The 19,241-nt window shown below is 61.6% G+C and overlaps 1 protein-coding gene across 16 annotated transcripts in view; it reads left to right on the plus strand.

Moving 5' to 3' along the window:
* Positions 1 to 19,241, plus strand: part of RBFOX3 (RNA binding fox-1 homolog 3) — a 164,725-nt gene that overhangs the window by 64,815 nt on the left and 80,669 nt on the right. For 12 of the 16 annotated variants that reach the window (XM_084492404.1, XM_084492406.1, XM_084492398.1 and 9 more), the window contains exon 2: positions 9,070 to 9,187. The gene's annotated coding sequence lies outside the window, so the exon portion shown is untranslated. Of the gene's footprint in view, positions 1 to 2,274; positions 2,696 to 9,069; positions 9,188 to 16,822; positions 17,072 to 19,241 lie in introns of those variants that run through there. The other 4 variants (XM_084492408.1, XM_084492402.1, XM_084492410.1 and 1 more) reach the window with 3 other exon arrangements.

A 19,241-nucleotide genomic window follows, 5' to 3' on the forward strand; every position in this document is an offset into this window, starting at 1 on the left:
GTAATTACAATCCCAACTTTACATGCGGAATGTTAATTAATGCACGGCTGCAGGGGCCGGCACCAGGCGCCGGGTGCCCGGGGTGCAGGGGGTGGCCGTGGCATTAACGCCTCCAGCCGGGGCAGGAGCTGCGTTTCCCGGACGGTGGCTGCTGGGCTTGCTGCTCCAGGACCACAGCTTGCCTTTCAATTTGCTTTGCTGACGTGGATGGCAAGATTTGGTGTGGAAATCGGGTAATGCGCTTGGAGCTCCCCACCCTGCTGCCTGCCCCTGGGGGCCTAACGCTGGGCGCAGGATCCAGATGTGGCCTCGAGGGTGCTGAGCGCTGCGGGGCGGTGGCAGCCCTGGGGGTGGCTGGTGGGGGCTGCTGCTGGCTCACCCCCAGCTCGGAGCCGGAGCCATTTGTGCCGAGCCATGAGCACTGCTCTGGGTGCAGGACTTGGTGTTTTTCCCTTGCTGGACTTCGTGGGGCTGCTCCTGGCCCCTTCTTCCCACGTGCAAAGGTCTGAGCAGCAGCTCTGCTGCAATACCTGGGCTTGGGGGGGGGACGGATCCGTGCTCTCCATCCTGCTCTGGGAACCCCACACTGGTGCCACCAGTAGCCTTAGCCCTGGGCAGGGCGTTCACATCCACGCTGAGAGCTGCAAAATGCCAGAGCGTGGAGCCGCGGGTGCTGGTGGCCCCTGGGCCAGCTCCTGCTCGGCACAGACCCTGCTGGGACTCCCCGAGGCAGCCCCAGGTGCTGTTCCCAGCTCTCCGTGCTGGCAGCAATGTGCCTGGTGTCTCGGGGGGCTGTGGTGCCGGGGCTTTGCAGGGGATCGTGCGAGTCCCTGGGCCGAGCCCCGCAGCGCACGGGGGATGCTCCTGGATCATCCCCACGGCGTGCTGGGGTCTCGTTAGGTGCGAATGTTGGGCAGCAGGGGAAGGGCAGGGAGAGCCCTGCTGCCAGCACACGGGGCAGGCATTAAAACCCCGGTCAGGCCTGGCCGGGAGCGGCACTGCCCGGGCTCATTGCTGCGAGCAGCTGAAGGAGAGCAGAGCAGAGGCGTGAGCTGAGAGGAATGACAAAGAGGGGGAAGGAGAGGAAGAAGCCCTGGAGGAGGAGGAGGAGGGAGGCTGGGTGAGTGCCGCATGCAGCACGGGGGGCTCCAGCTGCCAGAGCTTGTCCCCTGTCCCCGAGCAGGGACCCGACGTCCCCGTGGGTGTCCTGCTGGTCCCCAGCGCCCCGTCCCCTGGCTGCCCTCTCCCCGTCGGTGCGTGGGGCTGGCGGGCTCCTTTCTTGCCTTACTTTTGTTTTCAGTGCAGAGAGGTGGAGTTGCCCGGTCGCTCCAATCTTTCACTGTCGACTTTTCCCATGAGGTTTTAAACAGGTTCACTAAAGCTCTTCTGTCTCTGCGTCCACGCTGGTCATAAATCTGGGGCTTGTCTCTCCAGGCGCTGGGCTGTTGCCAGTCTTCAGAGGATCTGACTTCTCTGAATGAGGAACGCTTCTTCTGGCATTTCTGGCTCCCTCCCTTCACTGACGGTGCCGGGAAGGGCTGGGGGGGGGCTCGTGCACTGCGGCAGCCGCCCGAGACGCAGGGCTGGGAGCTGCGTGGCTGAGGGGGCCGCCGAGGTGCGGAGCTCAGCGCGGCAGCGTTTGGGCGAACCCCGGGGGCATCGCTTCATCACGCCACCCGTCCCAGAGCCTGGGCAGCATGAACGCCTCCCGGAGGTAGGAGAAGCTCCTGCTCCCCGAGCAGAGAGCCCTGCTGTGGGCTGGCTGCCTTCCCCAAAGCCATGGACTGGGCACCAGCCCTGGTGATGTGCCGGGGTTTTGGGCACCGGCCGGCGTTTTGTGGGTGCTGCTGGCGTGCGTTGAGCTGGGCGCACGCAGAGCTCGAGGGGGTGCACAGCTGGCAGGGGCACTGGAGCTGGGGTAGAGGAGGAGCGCTGGTGGTCAGCGTTGCTCCCAGAGGTGCGTTGTGCGTTGCTTCTCCAGGGTTTGGCAGCAAGGACGGCTCACTGAGACGTCCCCAGCTGCCACAGGCCAGGGACAGAGCCCGAGCGGAGCTGGCGCTTGGAGCCTCTCTGAGCCTGGCCACGGGGTGGCCGGGGGTCACGAGTGCTCCTCAAGTCAGAATTACAAATTTCCCTCATTTCCTGGCACCGAGCCCCACGGGGTTTCCAGAGGGCTGATCACGGGGAAGCTGTCATTTCCGTCCTTAAAATGTGAGTGGTGAGTGGCAGATGGTGAAGGCAAGAGTTTAAGATCTAATAATGACTGGAGGAGAGGGAAGGAGCTGATGAACACGTCCCCGAATAGCCGAGGTGTCACCTTGAGAGACCGGTGTGGGGCCGCAGCCCGGGAAGGGCAGCTCTCCGCGGGGCTCCCGCTCGGGCTCCATCTCTGCTGTGCTCCGAGGGGAGCCCGGGTGCGCTCTGCAGCTGCAGATCATAGAAGGGCACGAGCACCAAAGCTGGCTTTCCATGTTTATCCACCGTTCTTCGGATACCTCCTGACAAGCTGCCTGGTTCATCGGCTGTTTGAGGGAGCCTGGCTGCAAGAGGCCGCTGCGAGGACCGCTGCTCCCTGCTCCTGCAGATCTCTTGGTGCCGCTGCCCGACCCGCGCCAGCCCCGGGAACAGCCCTTCTCCTCCCGTCCTGGAGCTCCCCGGATCTGTCCCGTGGTCTCTGTCCCCCGTCACTCCTCAGGTACCGTTCTGCAGCCGTGTTTCGGTCACGGGGCTGGCGGAGGTTGCGGTGCTGGTCCCCGAGCTTCTGCTGACAAGGATCCCGCTTCAGGATACCTTCATCCTTCCGTGCTAGAAAGTGCTGGCACTTCTCCACGCAGCCATTCCTGCTGGCACAGCACCAGCTGGAGCACCGGGAGACAACAACGGAGGCTTCCTCCGTGCGCTCCCCAGCTGCTGCCCGGGTCCCTCTCTGCCTGCCGTCGGTGTTGGGGCCAGCTCGGCGTGCTGAGCTCGTGGGCAGAGGGGCTGCGGGTGCACCTCGGCTTCCCGAAACTCCCCGCCTTGGGGATGGAGCCAGCTTGTAGGGCCCCGCAGCACCCATCAGACTTTGGTTCCCTGCGCTGCTACCCCAGCTGGGGCCAGGGCTGTGTGGGGACAGGACGGGGTCCTGGCAGGGCTGGAGGAGCAGTGTGGCAGAGCACAGCCTCAGCACTCGGTCCCTTTCTGCAGCAGGACCAGATGCTTTCTGCTGCACTTCGAGGTTTTTTTCCATCTTGTTCATTTTAGGGATTAATTGGAGTGTTTCTTCTCCCTCCCTCCTTCTCCCCCGTTACATACAGCTGCACATGGATTTTAGGGTCACGCTTGTTTACGCCAGTTATATTTACATTAATGGGTGTTTGTTTGTGGAAGAGCAGCAGAAATCCCATAAAAACAAATGTTCCTTGCATCCCACAACTGCCACCGCTGCCCAGGGCGGTGGAGGCTCCGGGCAGGGTGCCCCAGGACAGCCCCACGCGCCAGCAGAGCACACTGCCGTGGGCACGAGTGGGTGCCGTGGGTACGGGCGGCTTCCAGGCGCTGCAGTACCAGCCGTGGGACTCCTCTGCTGCATGCAGTGACCTGCTAGGGGCAGGTTGGTTTTGACACCCTGGTCACAGTCCTCGGCTGTGCCCGGTGGCCCCGGTGCAGCCGCTCCCCAGGGAGCAGCCTCGGCCACGAACGGCAGCTGCTGAGCCGCCGCCTGGGGCGGCCGGGGGATTTGCAGGGTTTTACGAGGAGGTTGGGGTGGGGGAGAGCGTTTAAGAAGAAGAAAAAGAAAGGGGAGGGAGGAAGCATAATTATTTTTTCAAATGGCTCTCAGCTGCTGGGTGCCTTTAAAGTTCCCTTTGTATTACTGCGGGTCAGGCTGGGCAGAGCCTGGCCCGGAGCGGTGCGGCGCCGGCCGCCTTTGTCGGCATGTCTGCGGTCGCGGCTATTAGCCGGGCTGCGGAGACCCAGCGCCTCAGATCTTCTGTGCGGCTGGTGAGAGAAATAAGCAGAGCTGCCTTATCACGCTCATTTAACTGGTTAATACATCTTCAGAGCAAATAATGCAGTCTGTGGGTGAATTGCTTAACCAACCTCATTACTATTGTGCATTTAGCAGCTTGGAGGAAGATAATACCTTTCAGGTTTGACCCAATTTTAGTTTTTGTTGTCATAACCATGGAAAATCGACCTTCAGAGACCCTCAGCAGTGAGCCTGAATAGGAAGTGATTTACAGCAAAAGTGCTGTGCAGAATACTTAATGCACTTGTGCAGAAAAACAGACTGCAACGCTCCTCTTGGCACCCGTGTCCCCCCGCAGCAGGTGCTGCCCATGCTCGAACCCCCCCAGCCCCGGTTCCTGAGCTCACGCTGCCCACACCAGGTCCTTGCGGGATGGGGTCTGGGGTCCGTGGCCATGGCAGTTCCCCTCCTGCACAACGCCGTGCCTTCCTCCCTGCCAGCCCTGCTCTGGAGGCCGCTGCAGGGAGCTGCGCCCCTGGGTGCTCGCAGGCTGCTCGTGGGGCCGCCCGCTGTGGTGGTGCGGGACCCCCGAGATTACCAGGCTGTCAGAGAGGCAGGGGGCACCTCCAGGGCACTTTTTGGGCTTGGTGAGAGCCGTGCTGCAGCCCTTGGGGTGCCCAGCCCCGGTGGGGCAGCAGGAGCCCCAAAGCCCTGCCCGTGCCCCGTGTTCATTGTGCCGGAGGTGGGGAGCATCCCCAGTGCCCGCTGCGCTCCCACCGAGCGCTGGGGAGCACAGGACCAGGCAGGGGGTGATGTTCCTAATCGTGAAATTCAAATGAAAATCGCAGTAGGACTGTAAAGCTGTGAAACATGGGATGCGTTGTGCACTGCAGCATGCAGTTTCGGCTGGCCGGGGGTGGTGGGCAGATCCCTCCGTGCCCCCCTCCCCAGGCACTTTCCGAGGCTGTTTTCTCCATCCTTTTGTTCAAGATGGTTTCTCCTTCCACTCCTCGCCTCTCTTGCGCTTCTTTCCCGGCTCTTTCATCTAATAGAAATGCACCTTCAGTACGGCGGAGATCTTTACTAAATTAGGCTGTGATAACTCCCTGTTCTCTGGAGTTGGGCTAGAAAATGCAAATGCCACAAGCGGGGCGCATCCTGCTCCCCGAGCGCCTCGCGTTGCCTCCCCGCTCCGCTCCTTAATGAGCACTTTCCTTCCGGCTTACTCAGCCTTTGCCTGCTCGCAGCCTTTTCAGGACTTTTCGAGCGCCGCGTTGCACATCGTGAGCAGCATGCACCGAGCGTGCACCTTTTGGAACTCGTTATCTCAGCCTCGCCAGCCGTGCCTCCCGCGCACCCGGTGCCGCATGCTGATGGCCCGGCCGGGGCTCGGCCGCTCCTCGCCCCCCGCAGCCCCGGCCCCGCTGTCCTCGAGGGGTTTTGTGCGAGTGCCCCTGGCCTGGTTTGTGCCGTGGGGTGCGGGGACAGCCCTGCGGCTGTGGGGCTGCGGGGCCAGCACTGCCATGGAGAGGTGCTCCTCTCCGTCCTTTCCCCAGGAGGTGGCTGGGGGCACCAAGCGGGCAGCTAATATTAGATTGCTTTAATTCTGCTGTTTTGCAGCGAAAGGAGAAGCTGCTCCCTCAGCGTAAGAGTTCAAACTCTTTAGCCTTCCTCTGTGTCACCTTTACGGCCATGGATACCTCCAGGTGTGACGTAAGTGAGACTCGGGGAAAAACATCTTCTGTTCAGCATCAAAATCCTATTACCAAACGCTGTGTTCTGCTGCACAGATAGCAGGCTCGGCACAGATAAGTGGGAAATAGCTCCTGATCTCGGTTGGCGCAGGCAGCTGTATCTTGGGCTGCACAGGCTCAGAGTGCTGCTTCAGTGCATTTTCTGCTGAAAGAGTCCCCGCTCTCCCCAGCCGCTGGAACAAAGGGAGAAATAACTGCTGGGATTTGCCTTCACAGCCTCCTCACAGCTCTCCCCCCCCAGCCCGAAAGGACATTTCTGCATCACTCCGCTGCTGCAGTGAAACCCAGATCACAAATCTTGTTCCTCTCGCCCTCCTCTCTGAACCCACTGCTGGAGGTGCTGGGCTGCAGGGGTGGGTGTTTGTCTCACTAAGATGGGTCGGATGGGCTGGGACAGGGACAGGGACAGGGACAGGGACAGGGACAGGGACAGGGACAGGGACAGGGACAGGGACAGGGACAGGGGCAGAGCAGCCTCCTGGCAGTGCCCCTGCCGTGAGAGGCAGCAGCGGGGGCTCCAGCTCCCAAAACACAGCAGATGCAGCAGCGGCGGGGCTGGCCTTGGGATTGCAGACACTGCTGGCAGCGCCCGCTCTCGCTCCATCTCCTCCCTAGGAGGCTTTGATAAAACCTCTCAGCCTTGCAGGGGTTGGTTTGTAGATGTAATCGCGGTGGTTTATTGTCTAGCAGGAGCTCAGCGGCACACAGGGAGAGATGCACCCCAGGGACCGGCAGCGCGCTTCTCGTCTCCTGTGTCTGCACGCCCCTCTGGGGGCTGCGCTGGCTTCCCCGACTGTGGGGGAGACGTTGCAGACGCGGGGCTTGCTGCTGGATGGGGCCGCCTGCTCGCTGGGCTCCCCGCACCCACACGGCATCGGCGGGGAACGTGCCAGCCCCATCCCCGCACGCACGTGGGTTTGCTTTTGGGAACAAGGTGCTGAAAAAGTAGCGTTGGTTCATCTTGGTTTAGGTTTTCTCCCTGCTGTTTATGGTGTCCTAAATTCATTGCACGTAGCCATAGACTCATCGAGTATCCGGAGCTGTAAGGGACCCACAAGGATCACTGGGGGCTGCAGGGGGGGAAGGTGCTGGGAGAGCGAAGCCGGGGCTCAGGCTGTGGTCCTGCAGGGATTGCTGGGCGAAGCTTTTGCCCCGTGTTGTGTAGCAGATTGGAGGCAATGATCTCAGCCATCTCGGCTCTTTGGATTCACAAAATTCAGCAGGTTCAGCGGCGTTAACAGGGACCTGCAGGAGGGGATTGCTGCGGGGTCAGAGCCTGGGGACAGCCCTGAGCGGGCGGCTGAAACGTGCCATGCTCATGGGGCCTCTGCCCCGGCTGGTGTCCCGGGGCTGCTGGGCTCTCCATTGCATTTTTGGGGACCTGGGTGCAGGTGCTGGGCATGGTGGCGGTGCCCATCCTGGCCACCAGTGCCAGCTACTTGCTGCTGGGTGGCACAAAGGTGGCTCTGGGGGGAAGCTGGTGAGCGGGGCTGCGTGCGCTCGGCTCTGCCGGGTGTCCCTGCTGCAGCCACCCCCTGCCGTGCGTCCCCTCGCCCACCAGGGAGCAGTTCCCTGGTGGTTCCCGGGAGCTGTGTCGGGTGGGAGAGGAGAGGAGACGTGCGGGTGATTAAAAAAGCCCTCTCAGGAACCCGGACGGCTGAATCCCCGCTTAACCCTGCGCTCTGCTTCGGTTTCTGGTAACAAAAATAATCAAAGAGGAGCGGAGCTGCAAGAGAAGCTTAATTTAAGGGAGAACAGCAAATGGGTTTCTGTGCAGGGTGGATTAGGAAATTGGGCTGTGACAGATTGACTTCAGAGGTGACTGTGATGGAGGGGGCTGGGGAGGGGCTTTGAAGCGTGCAGTTGTGTTGAGCTGCGCTCGCTGCTACGCGTGCTAATCAGGAGCAGGGCCTAATGAGCAGGAATAATTGGGTGGAAGGGGAATTCCAGCAGATTTGGGAAGGCTGGGGAGTTCCTGTGCTATTCACAGGTCCTCTCCTCTCTGGGGGTTTCTGCGCTCTCGCAGGCGCAGTGCTCGGTGCCCGTTCCAGGCTGTGTGGCTCACGGCTTTCTGCAGCGATGGGGCCCCCCCGGGACCGTGCCGGGAGCTGGAGGCACCCTGAGCGCGGTGTTTGGGGACCCGCTGCCCGTCTCCTTCCCTGGTGTGGCTGCGTGGCAGCCTCTTGCTGGCTCTCCTGCCCCTTCCCCGGGTTACAGCAGGCTCTGCAGGACGGGGTGGCCGTGCTGCTGCTCCCCGGGGAGTGGTGGCCCCATCCAGCACCGCGCTGCCCCACTCCTGGGATCTTGCTCAGATGGGTGCCTGGGGTGCTGAGGGAGCTTCTCACAGCCCCGGCCAGCACCCTGTCCTGGCAGAGCAGAGCTGGGATGGCTGCAGATGCTGCCCCAGGGGCTCCGTGCTCCCTCCACTCCCCCGAGTTTGGCTGATCAGAAGGCAGCGGGGTTATTCGCGAGCCGTGCCACCGTGGGCACTCTTTTTCTTTTCCCTCCTCTCCTTGCTTTTTAATGAGCCAACCTTGGAGGACCTTGAGAGACGCTCCTGCAGCTTTTCAGTGACTTATCTGCCGGCCTCTGCCCCCTATTCCGCCGAGGGGATAAATCTCTGCTCGCGGCGCGGAGCTGAGCGCCGAGCCCGTCCCGCCGCGCGCCGCAGGCTCCATAACTCACGGCGGGGGCGGGGGGGCTGCCTGGCGGAGGTCGCGGGGTGGACGTCGAACACTCAGCGCCGAGATTGATGGCATTCCCCGCCTGGAGCAGGAAAAAAAAGTCCCATTACAACAGGGGACAAGCTGGTAAATTATCTTCCGTTCAACCTGGGTCGGGGAAAAACAAACCGGAGCGGCTGGGAGCGAGGCAGGAGCACGGGCTGCCCCCGAGGAGGGCCCGGGTGGGCTGGGGGTGTTTCACACCTTCAGGAAAAGCCTCTGCCTCTCCTCGCCTCCATCCTGCGTGCTGCATCCTGCTTACAGCATCCGTGTCAGTGCAGAGACCAAGAGGTGGTCCCGGGAGGGACCCCTGAGCCCCGAGCGGGGGCTGCACCGCGCACACCCCGCAGCCAGGGCAGGACCCGGTGCCCCCTCTGGGGCTCTGCTCAGCTCTGCCTGGTGTGGGTTGGGGCGAGCGGGTGCGTGGGCAGGGCTGGTCCTGCTGGCCACGTTGTGCCTGCGAGCAGGGAGGACGAGCTCCAAAGCTCCATGAACGAATTGTGCTGTGGGAGCAGGACAGGTTGGGCGCGAGTCCCTGCGCGCTCTGCCGCTCAGCAGCAGCGAGCCGTGCCGCGGCCCCCTCCCTTACTGGTAGTGATGCTCGCGTGGGGACAGGACTGGAGACTCTCCCTCTGTCTTTCAGGCTGAGAAGCCTCTGCTGTGAGACCCCGACGGCTCTTCCCGACAGCTCGGAGAGGCAAACGCCAGCGTGAGCTCTCGCCTGCGCCCCGCAGCACGAGGCACCTCCTCTGGCCACCCAGGTACGTCTGTCCCACCCAGCAGCCCGGGCTGGGGGAGCGTGGGGGCTGCTTGAGGCCGAGCTCCTGCTTCCCAAAGGCCGTGCCTGGTGTCTCAGCTCGTACATAAATCCACCGTGTGCTTGGCACCAGTGCCAGGTAAAGATCGTGTGCCCCCTGCCTTCACGCACGTGCCCAAGGTCCAAGCTCCCGTGAAACAACCTGGAGAACAGGAGCATCGCAGGGAGGAGGTGTAAGGAGGAGGGCAGGAGGGATGTCCAGCTCCCTGCTGCCCACCCTGGGCAATCTCCTGGCGATTCCCTCCAGGCACAGAGCTCCTGGAGTGCTCAGGACCCCGGTGCTCCCCTGCTCGGCTCCATCGCAGCCTGGCCGTGCTCAGGACACGGTGCCCAGCAGGGATCATGCTGCCAGCCCACCGCAGCCGTCTGCCTGGTTTCCACTGGTTTAGTTTGAACCTGGCCCCATCAGTTCAAGGGACACAAAATAAAAGCCAGCCTCCTGCTGACATCAGCCCGTGCTGGGAGCTTGCACAGGGTCTTAACGAGTAGTTAAAAAGCAAGGTACAGGCAGCGTGACCTCCTCCAGCCACGCCACTGTCCCCGTTTCTTCCCAGTGCCCTGAGCCCTGAGGGCACGGTGCCCCGGGGGGGTTGTGGCAGCGCTGCCACGGCCACGCTTTTGGCCCGATGGTGGGGACAGGGCTGGGACATTGCTTGGGGACAGGGCATTGCCTGGGGACGGGGCATTGCGTGGGACACAGCACGGTGCCCTTTGGCTGCGTGCACCCCAGCGGGGGTGCTGGGGGAGACACTGCAGCCCCAGCACCCCTCCGGCCGGGCCCTGCCTCGGGCTCTGCTCCCTGAGAGCGGCTCCTGTGCTCCTCCATCCATCCCACGTGCATGCTGTGACACCGCCAAGGAGCGAGGTTTGAGAATCTTCGTCCCTCCGCTGGGGGCAGAGGTTGTCCTGAGAGAAGGATTAAAGAGGAGCCTTCCCTCTCTGAAGAGGCTGTGCAGCTGTATTTCCCCAGCCGCATTAATCAGCTTGAAGGCAGCAGAGGAAGCCGAGCTCTGCGCGTATCACCTTGAAGCTTTTTTTTTTTTTTTTTTTTTTTTTTTTGTCTTTTAGAAAACTTTGGGTGGATGTTATTGCTCATGAAAGCGAGGGTCTGATCATGCTGGGTAGGAGCAGGCGTAGTGTGGGCTGGCGCTATTATGCAAGCTTCCCACATGCAGCTCTGGCAGTGCACGCCGTTCCAGAACAACAGCCCGCGCCCAGGGCTGCCGGAGCGCCCGGCCCCGCGCTGCCCACGTCGCTCCTGCACGGGGCGAGCGCCCGGCCACCGCCGTGCCCTGCGAGGTGGAAGTGGCCGGGTTAGGGGCGCACGGGCTCGGGCTTGCTCCTGCCAAAAGCAGGGGGCTGTGTGGTGCCCCCAGCTGCCGTGGGGGCTGCCCCACTGCGCCGTGCTGCGCGGGTGCCGGCACGCTGTGCCAGCTGTGCCTGGAGCACCCGGTGTCCTGCAGGGTGCTGTGGTGTGCTGGGCAGGGGGCTGGGGGCTCTGTGCTGCTTGTCGGCAGGGGATTCGCAATCAGCCGCAAGCCAAACCCCGATGGCTGGTTTTATTCCAGGGATTGTTTGCCTGGTGTCGAGCAACCTGGGGTGATTCACGCATCGCTGCTCTCAGGGCTGTGGCACCAGCGATGTCCCCGCCATCTGCTGTCACCGGGGAGCTGTGTGGCTTCCCCAGCCTCGGTAAAGACGCTCGGTGCTTGTCCTAGGGTACCCACGGATGTGTCTTCACAGCAAAAATGGGTTCCCTTTTCCAGCCAGCAATCCAACAGAGGCAAAGCCCGGCTTAGCTTCGCCTCTGGCTTAGCGAAGTGAAGCCAAACCCCAAGTGGGAGCACGTGCAGCAGGTGGGGCGGTCACCCTGGTGGGGAAGCTCATCAGTGCCATAGGAACACAGCTCCAACCTGGCCGCAGGGACCGGGCACCCTGGGACAGACGTGGGCTCGCCTGTGCTGGGGCACTGAGCCTGTTCCCAGCCAGCCTTCCTCCCTGCTGCATTTACGCTTCCCTTGAGCCTCCCTTCGCTGCCAGCATCCTCCTTGTTGTTGCCACACGGTGGCTTTGAGTTGCCGGCCATGAGCATCACACAGGGGTGCTGCTGCCTCGCACGAGGCTCGTGCTGACCGTGGGGCAGCACGGCGGATCAAGGAGCCCTGCAGAGGCGCTCGCTGTCATCCTGAAATCCAAGCGAGCCCTCCCCGGGAGGAAAGCGCTCCTTAAAGGAAGGCTTGAAGATGAGCAATGGAGAAACATCTGAAAGGGGAGCCCTCGAGGCGCTTTTGTTCCAGCGAGTGGGAGTGCTAGATCCGCTTAGACATGAAAGGCTGCACAGCTCCATCCCCAAAGTCACCGGCGAGGAGGAGGAGGAGGAGGAGGCCGGGGGTGCGTGGCTGCAGGGGGAGGTCAGCCCGGGAGCGCCTGTCACCGGGACTCCCCTCTCCTCCTCCCCTCCGAGCGAGGAAATTAGGTCACACTTGGAAGTCAGTTTCTTGGCTGTGGATTTAATTTGGCTTTTCCAGGCTAGTTATCATATAATAAATTCCAGGAGATTTATAGAAAACATGCCCAGGGAGGCTTAGCCAGTGTGTAACAAGATTTGTGCTATTTCCCGCTGCAGAGCAGCTCTGGCGAGCACAGCGTGCGCCCGGGGCCGGAGCTGTGGGGCTGGCACCCGCAGCTCCCCGGGGTTCAGGGGATCCCAGTGCTCGGGTGAGTGCTGCCAGGCTTGAGATGGGTCCGGCAGCGCTGGCACAGAGCCCGACATCCTCAGGGCCCAGCCTCTGACGGCTCTGACATCGGGGCTGCACAGGCTCACGCAGCCGCAGCCCTGCCAGCCTTGCGGCCCCGCAGCAAAAGCCCCCCAGGCCCCGAGGCACCCTGCTGCAACAAACGTCCTCGCCCCCAGCTCCCCAGCAGCAACAGGCTGCTGGGTTGAGGCCTCTGGAAGCCCAGGGCTCGGTGCCAGGGGAGCCGGCACCCCTGAGGAGCTGTGGGCATGAGGAGTGCCGGGGGGACGTCCCCCCCAGAGGCACAGCCGTGTGGCTTCTCTTTGCCCACGGGAGGCTGTGGGACGGCGAGCTGCTGTCTGTGCATTTCGGCTCTGCGTGCCTGTGGGAGACAGCTTTGCTCGCTGCTTCGGGAAAGGCCAAGAAGGAAAAAAAGCACTCGGTTTTGCTGTGATTTCTGATATCTGCAGCACAATGGCAGCTAAGTGTCTGGGAGACAACCAGCAGCACAGAGGGCACTGCCAGCCACGCTCCCCACACCGTCTCTCGCTGCTAACGCCGCCCAATTAGTGTCTTATTAGTCACTCCGCGTGTTAAAGCATTAAGAACAATTAAGGGTGAGAAGAGTTTCCAGATGTAGCAGCAAGCGCTGGAGCCGGGAGCTGGCAGCTCCGCTGGCTGCTCCCATATGGAAACAATCTCGGCGCAGCAGGGCTCGCTGCAGGACGGCGAGCTGCGCCCGGCGCTGCCCTGGGCTCCGGGGGCTGCCACGGAGCGGGGGGTGATGCCCACCCCGGCCACCAGCACCCCCTGGCCAGGCTGCACCTGGCTTCTGATAGCTGGGGAGGGGATGCGGGGGGGCTTCAGGCTGACCCTACTGCTCCTGCTGCCCGTGCCGCTGGGGTATCGGCACCGGGGCCGCGGGGTGCGGCGGTGGCACGCTGAGAGAGCCGTGCGGGTTGGGATGTGCCTCTGAGCACCTGCTGAGCGCGCTGGAAAGGCTCCCCGTTATTGAGTTTGCAAATGAACTCAAGTCAAATATTTATTTATTGGCTGGGCTCGGTGTGAGTCAGTCCCTCCGCGCGGCGCCCAGCCGGTGCTGGCAGCCCCGTGCCGCGCGGTGCCGGCGCTGGCGGAGAAAGCAGGGCTGGAAATGCACGCGGCTGCGAGCAGCCACCAAAGTGCATCTGGGACACGGCGTGTGGGGGACAACTGCCTCGATAAAGATAGCTCCCTTGTTGTGACACTTGGAAGTACAGGAGAAGTAGCACAAGCAGAGACGAATGTGACTTCAGAGCCTGAGTGCAAGTGACTTCAGCTCCCCAGAAATAGTCCCTGGCGCGGTGCTGGAGGGAGGGGGGCTGGAGCAGCCACATCCCGGGGGCTGCCGTGCCCACGTGCTTGGTGCCCGCTGCACAAGGCAGGTCGCACCCCTCCATGGTGCTGGGGCAGGGGCTGCGCAGTGCCGGTGGGCACCGGTCCCTGTGCCACTTGTTGGGCTCGCCTGCTGCCTGGCCAGCGATCCGCAGCCAGATTGTTGGCTTGGGTAAATATATTTTATCTTGGCAACCTCGCCGGTGTTTGCCTGCCTGGAGCGTTCATATTTATAGCAGTGGCCTCCCGCTGCTCCTGCGTGCCGGGCCCCCTGCCCCACGGCCAGGCTCTCAGGGAGGTTTTCCCATCTCTGCTTCTGGAGGCTCTGGGTGCTGCCTCTGTGTTTCCCTCCGTGCTGGTGGCTGCAAGCCCAGGGAGGCTGCTCCAGGCAGGTGCTGCCTGCCCAGGGTCCTGCCTGCAGCCTCGAGGGGGCAGGGGTCCCGGGCTGGGGGTGCCGTGCCCCCCGCCTCGCTGCAGCTGGGGCTGGGCGAGCACCATGAGGGGAGGGCACGGAGCTGGAGAGAAGGGGAGGGAGGTGGCCTTTGGTTGTTGGAATAATTCCTCTCCCGCTGTCTCTGGGGTGAGGCGAGCGGTGCTTGGACAGATGGTGTTTTTGAGTGACCTTGGAGCTCGGAGTGGTTCCCTCGGATGCTGAGTAATGGTCGGAGCCACGGGAAGCGAGCAGCGGTGTTGCAACCTGCTCGCGCCAGTGGGAGCTTGTCAGGAAGCCAGCGCTGGGGAGGGATGTGGGGTGAGCCAGGGATGGAGCCAAGGCCCAGCACGGCGTCGTGGCTGTAAGCAAAGCAAACGTGCCCCGCGATCCTGCTCCCTCGGCCATGCGAGGAGCTCGGTGCTGCGTCTGGTGGGGCCGGCATGATGTGCCCTGACAGCTCCCACAGCCCCTGTCCCCGTTTCCTTCGCCTCGGCAGCGGGATCTCCCCCCTCCCTCTCACCTCTCTTCTTAGGGAAAAGCCCGTGCTTGCTCCAAAAGCCCAAAGAGGGGCCTCTGCAGCAGCGGGATTTGGTTCAGGGAAGCCCGTGTCTTAGCCATGGCCGGTGCTTTGTGCAGTACAACGTGTCCTGCAGTTAAGATCAGGAGCTCTAATTCTAGGAGAAAATTCGGCGCGTCCTCAGGGGGCTGCGGCGCGGGGATCGCCCCGCTCCACTCGCTTGTTCTCCTGCTTCTGTTCCAACTTCGTTCCCAAGTTTGTGATCCAGATTTGTGCCTCTGCTTCTCGGGCCCTGGGGTTGCCTCATTCCGTCAGCTCCCGGTGCCTGCGGGTGGCTCCGAGCTCCGATGCCCCCGGTCCAGCCCCGGGGGCTCTTTGGGAACCTGCAGGCGGCCACGCGCGGGAGCTGGGCAGCGCTTGCCAGGGCTGCCGGGAGGAGCCTGCCTGCGGCGTTGTGACAGTGTGGGCATCTCCACGCCTGGAACGAAATCTGATAAACTGCATCGGAGCTATTTTTATTCTTGTCTGTTCCTGAGCTCTCTGGGGATGCAGAGCAGCTCATGTTCCTGTAGCACGGACCACGAGGAGCAGCGGGGCTGAAGCAAGTCTCAGGTGGACCTGGATGGTTCACCGCGGGGTTACGTGCGGAGAGGTGCGAGCTGGGGGGCAGCTGCCCCTGCCCCCGGGGGCTGTGTGGGGCTGGCAGCTCTGCGTAGGCAGCTTCAGACCTGGAGCAATGGGAAAATGCAGAGGGGAGCTGGAGAGGACTGGCAGGAGGCGTGCAGCAATCTCACAGAGCTGCGGAGCGGAGCCTGGGCTGCGGGGCCTGAAGCTGCCGGGGGCTCTGCTCGCCTTGGGCACCAGGGTGCTGGGCTGAGCACGGAGCCTGTCGTGTGCTGCCCCCTGCCCGAAGGTCTCGCACTCCCGCACAGGGCCAACGAGCCCCGGTGGTGGGAGAGGTGCTGGTGCCCCCAGAGGGACCCCTGCCCTCGCCCTTGGGTGCTGCTGGGGTGGGGACAGGCGCTCGGCAGTGGCCATTGCCCGCAGCCGCCGGTGCCAGCCCGGGTGCAGCATCTGAGCAGCTCCGGTTACTTAACATGCAGCAAGTGTTGTACTCAGAGAAATTTAGACGTAATTTTTTTGTGCTTGCATGTAAATGTGGGTAGGTGCTGTCCTGATTGATGGCAATTAGCATTTTCTAACGGTAACAGATGTTCAGATTGCCAGGAGGCTGGTACCTAACGCCCACACTGCCATCTGTTCCACTGGGCACTGCCTGGGGAAGCGGTACCAGCGCTGCAGACCTGCGAGTCCTTGGTGGGGTGTATTTAACAGTATTGTACGAGATTCTTATTTTTTTTTTTTTTTTCTGGGGGAAAATAATAATAATAATAAAGACGTTTTCAGGTTTATAAATAGTTCATTCTGTTTATTATGGGATGGAGACTTTCCATCTGATTAGCAGCCTGGATTTCTGCACTGAGTTAGGGAAGCAATCTGGACAGGACATGGAGCAGGGGAGAGTGGCCCAGGGATTTCGAGGGGCTCTGCTGCGGCGTTGCTGGAGGCCGGGAGGAGCTGCCCTGGTGCTGCTGCTCTCTGGGAGGGCTCCTCAGGCTCTGGACCCTGTGCAGAGCGGGGACAAGTGGAGGGGTCCCGTGCCCCCAGCAGGTGAGGGGTGCCTGGCTCGCACCTCGGCACTGCTCCTGCTGCTAGCTGTGCTCAGCCCTGGGGTTTGTTCAGCCTCTCTCCAAAACATCCAGCGGTCTCAAGAGACAGGGACGGTGACAGGAGGCCCGGCAGACCTCGCCTGGGGGAAAGCAGCAGCCCTGCAGCTGTAGCACGGGCATGGCAGGGCACGGCTGTGGGAGGGAAAGGGCCGAGCTGCTCCCCTGGGGGCCATCGCATGTCATCTCCAGCAGCAGAAGCGCTGAAATGCCTGAGCACCATTTTAGATCACTTAAAAGCCATCTTCAGGGAAGAGGAGTGGAGCGTCAGCCTGGCCCCTGCTGCCCCGGCCACGATCCCACCAAGCTGGGGACGGTCCCGGTGCTCCCAGCAGGGTCGGTGCCTGTCCCAGTGCCCCCTCCAGTGCCCCAGTGCCTCCCAGTTCCCCTGCACAGGAACCTTCTGCTTCCCCACCTGTGCGTTCCTGCAGCCCCCTGCACCCCTGGGGACTTGTGCCGGCATGGTGGTCGAGCTCCTGCAACCCCGTGCCCACCGGTGCCCAACACAGCACAGCAGCACGGTGCCGCCTGGCTGCTCCCCGGGGGCTGCTCCTGTCCCTGTCCCCGCTCCCCGTCCATCTGTCCCCATCTTTGTGGTCTCCCCGTGGCGTGGCTCGGGCCCCAGCAGGGCATCGCGCAGTGGTGTGAGCGCTGCCTGCCTTCTCCTGGAAATATCTTTCCCAAGCAACCCAGAAACACACTTGCTTTTTTTTTCACAGATGCAGGGATGGTGACTCATAGTCAGCTTGTAACTGAGTAATATACCTAGATGTTTCTCTGTGTGTTTTTCCAGGTTAGAGCAGAAATTCTCGCGTAGTCCGTATGTACAGCGTTTTGAACTTTGTGCTCTTCAGTCGCTGCGGTCCTCGCGGTGTGCCGGTGCCCCGGGCTGAGCCCCCTCCTCCTGCTCTGGACTCGCCTCCGGCCACCCCCAGCCGGGCGCTCGGTGCCGCCGCTGTCCCCGCGGGCCCCCCCGGCCCGGCCGCTCGCGGTCCCTTGTCTGAAGGAAGGCACCAGCTTGCCCTGGCATCTCCTGCCTTTGGTAAGGCGACGTTCAATCTGCTTTTCGTTTATTATTGTTCTTCCAGCTTCTGCTCTGCGTGTTGTTGAGGTCTCCGAGGTCTGTGTGCTCCTTCCCTTCCCCTGCCCCCTTCCCCTTGCCGCCCCACCGCTGCCCCCAGTTCCACCGCCCATCGCCACCCGTCTGCCTGCTGGGAAGCTGTGGCGGGGCTGAACTGGGCCAGGTCTCCCTGCTGCTGGGCTGGAGATGTCCTCCTTCCTCTCATTTAAACTCCTTGGCCACTTTTGAGTTTTGCTCCTGCTTTGGAGGCTGTGGTTTTAATTTCTGTTCCTTCCTGCTGTAAAGCAGCCTGCAGATGAAAGCGTGTTAATCACCATCCCTTCTGAAAGCTGAAGCTAATTGTTCAATCAGTTTTCAGGCAACACCTAGGCTGGTTTTATCTCTACTCATCCATGCTGTGTAGCAGCCTCACTTTTTCCTGTATTATCTTTTTATTTACATACCTAATGAACCTTTCACTATTTCGCTGCAGCGTCTCGTTCAGCCTCCTTGGTAATTCTTTCTCTGTCCCTGTGCCTTCTGACACACAAGGTTTTCTCTGCTGATATTTCCTCCCCCCCGTTCCTCGCAGGCTCTCCCCCTGTGGCTCAGATCCTGTTGGCTTGGTTATTTATCCGCTTAGTTCTGGGTCTGTTCTCCACGAGCTTTCTTCCTCTTGCTGAGGACTTTATTTACTCCTCTTGCATTAAATAAAACTCTGCTGTCCTTACAGCTGGAGACGGTGGCCTCTAAGGTCCTCTTGTCTTTACTCCTGGAGCTAGCCCTAGCTTACAGATATATTTTGGTTTATGATTGTGTTATTTGAAGCAACACATGGCCGTTTGAGCCAAGGTTGTTTTCTGCTTCCATTTCTCCCGTACTGGGCTCGTGCCAGGCCCTTGGTGTGGCAGGAGGACTGTGTGGAAGCCCCACATCATCCCTGGAAATGTCAGGCTGCCAGCAACGTGTAGACGATGCCCTTTATTGTGAGTTGCAAACTACTGTAAGGGTCTGAAAGGATTCCTGCTGGAAGTCATGCTACCCATCAGGGGAGAGACTAAAAGACAAATGGATGCAAAATGCTGGAGGTCTCAGAGATGCGCTCTGCGAAATGTTACCGTGTCATTGCTGGTTCCTCTCCAAGCGCCGATGGAGTTGCAGGGGCAGGCAGAACAGAGCAGGTTGGAGGAGCTGGCCCCTCCACGGCCCTGGTCACTCGTCCGGGCTCAGAGGCATCCCGCTAACAACACGTGCAGGTGCTGAATGCAAGATGCCAGCAGTGAGACCAAGCAAAGGAGCCTGTGGCTTCCTAAAGGACCGGTTAGTTTTTAAGGCCACAGGGCACGTGCCTGGTCCAAGCCCTGGGGCAGCACCCTGCCCACCCAGTGCCACTTCGTGAGCCACAGGGCGCCGGGAGGGACCCCACGCTGCTGCGTCTGCATGGAGAGGTTGGGTCCTTTCACCTCCCTGTAGCTCCGCTGCTGCCAGCTGTGATGAAACGTGTCGCCCTTTGCCCCAAGGAAAATGGAAAGCTGATTTTTTTTCCCTTGCATTTTGCCCACGGAGGGCAGCGCTCGGCTGCGCCCCCGGTGCCCCCGGTGCTGGCGATGCCGAGGTTCCCGTGTGGGTGCACAGCAGTGCCGGTCGCTCTCACGCCGGTGGGCTCGGGGGGGCCGTGGCAGTGTCACCGAGTGTCTGTGGGGTCACAGGGCTATGGCAGGACATCGATGGCTGACCTGTGGCTGCACCGCGGAGAGGAGCCCGGTCCCGGCCCCGCTCTGCGGCCACCGTGTCACCGGGCTTGGTCTTGTCGCACTTTGACTGGCACAAAGTTGTTTCCATGACACATGATTAGCTCTTCCCTGGGCATCATTAACATTTCTCTAAAAAGACTCTGGCGTTTTGCCAGCTGCTTTGTAAGCTGCTTCAGAGGAGAGGAAATAATCTTGTCTCCTTGGCAAACTGGGCCAGGGGATGGAAGTTTTCGGCTGCAGCTCGGAGTTTGGGGAGGGAGACCTTCCCAGGCACCGCCGCGCTCCCCAGGCGCTGCGAGGTGGATTTCCCAGCTCAGGCCATTACCCAGCCGTGCAGCGGCTGCTGGCAGCAAGAGGGGTGGTGATTAAATGACAAAAGGTGAATTATATAGAAAGTG

This window comes from Aythya ferina, assembly GCF_964211825.1.
Source record: "Aythya ferina genome assembly, chromosome: 18".
Taxonomy (NCBI): Eukaryota; Metazoa; Chordata; class Aves; order Anseriformes; family Anatidae; genus Aythya; species Aythya ferina.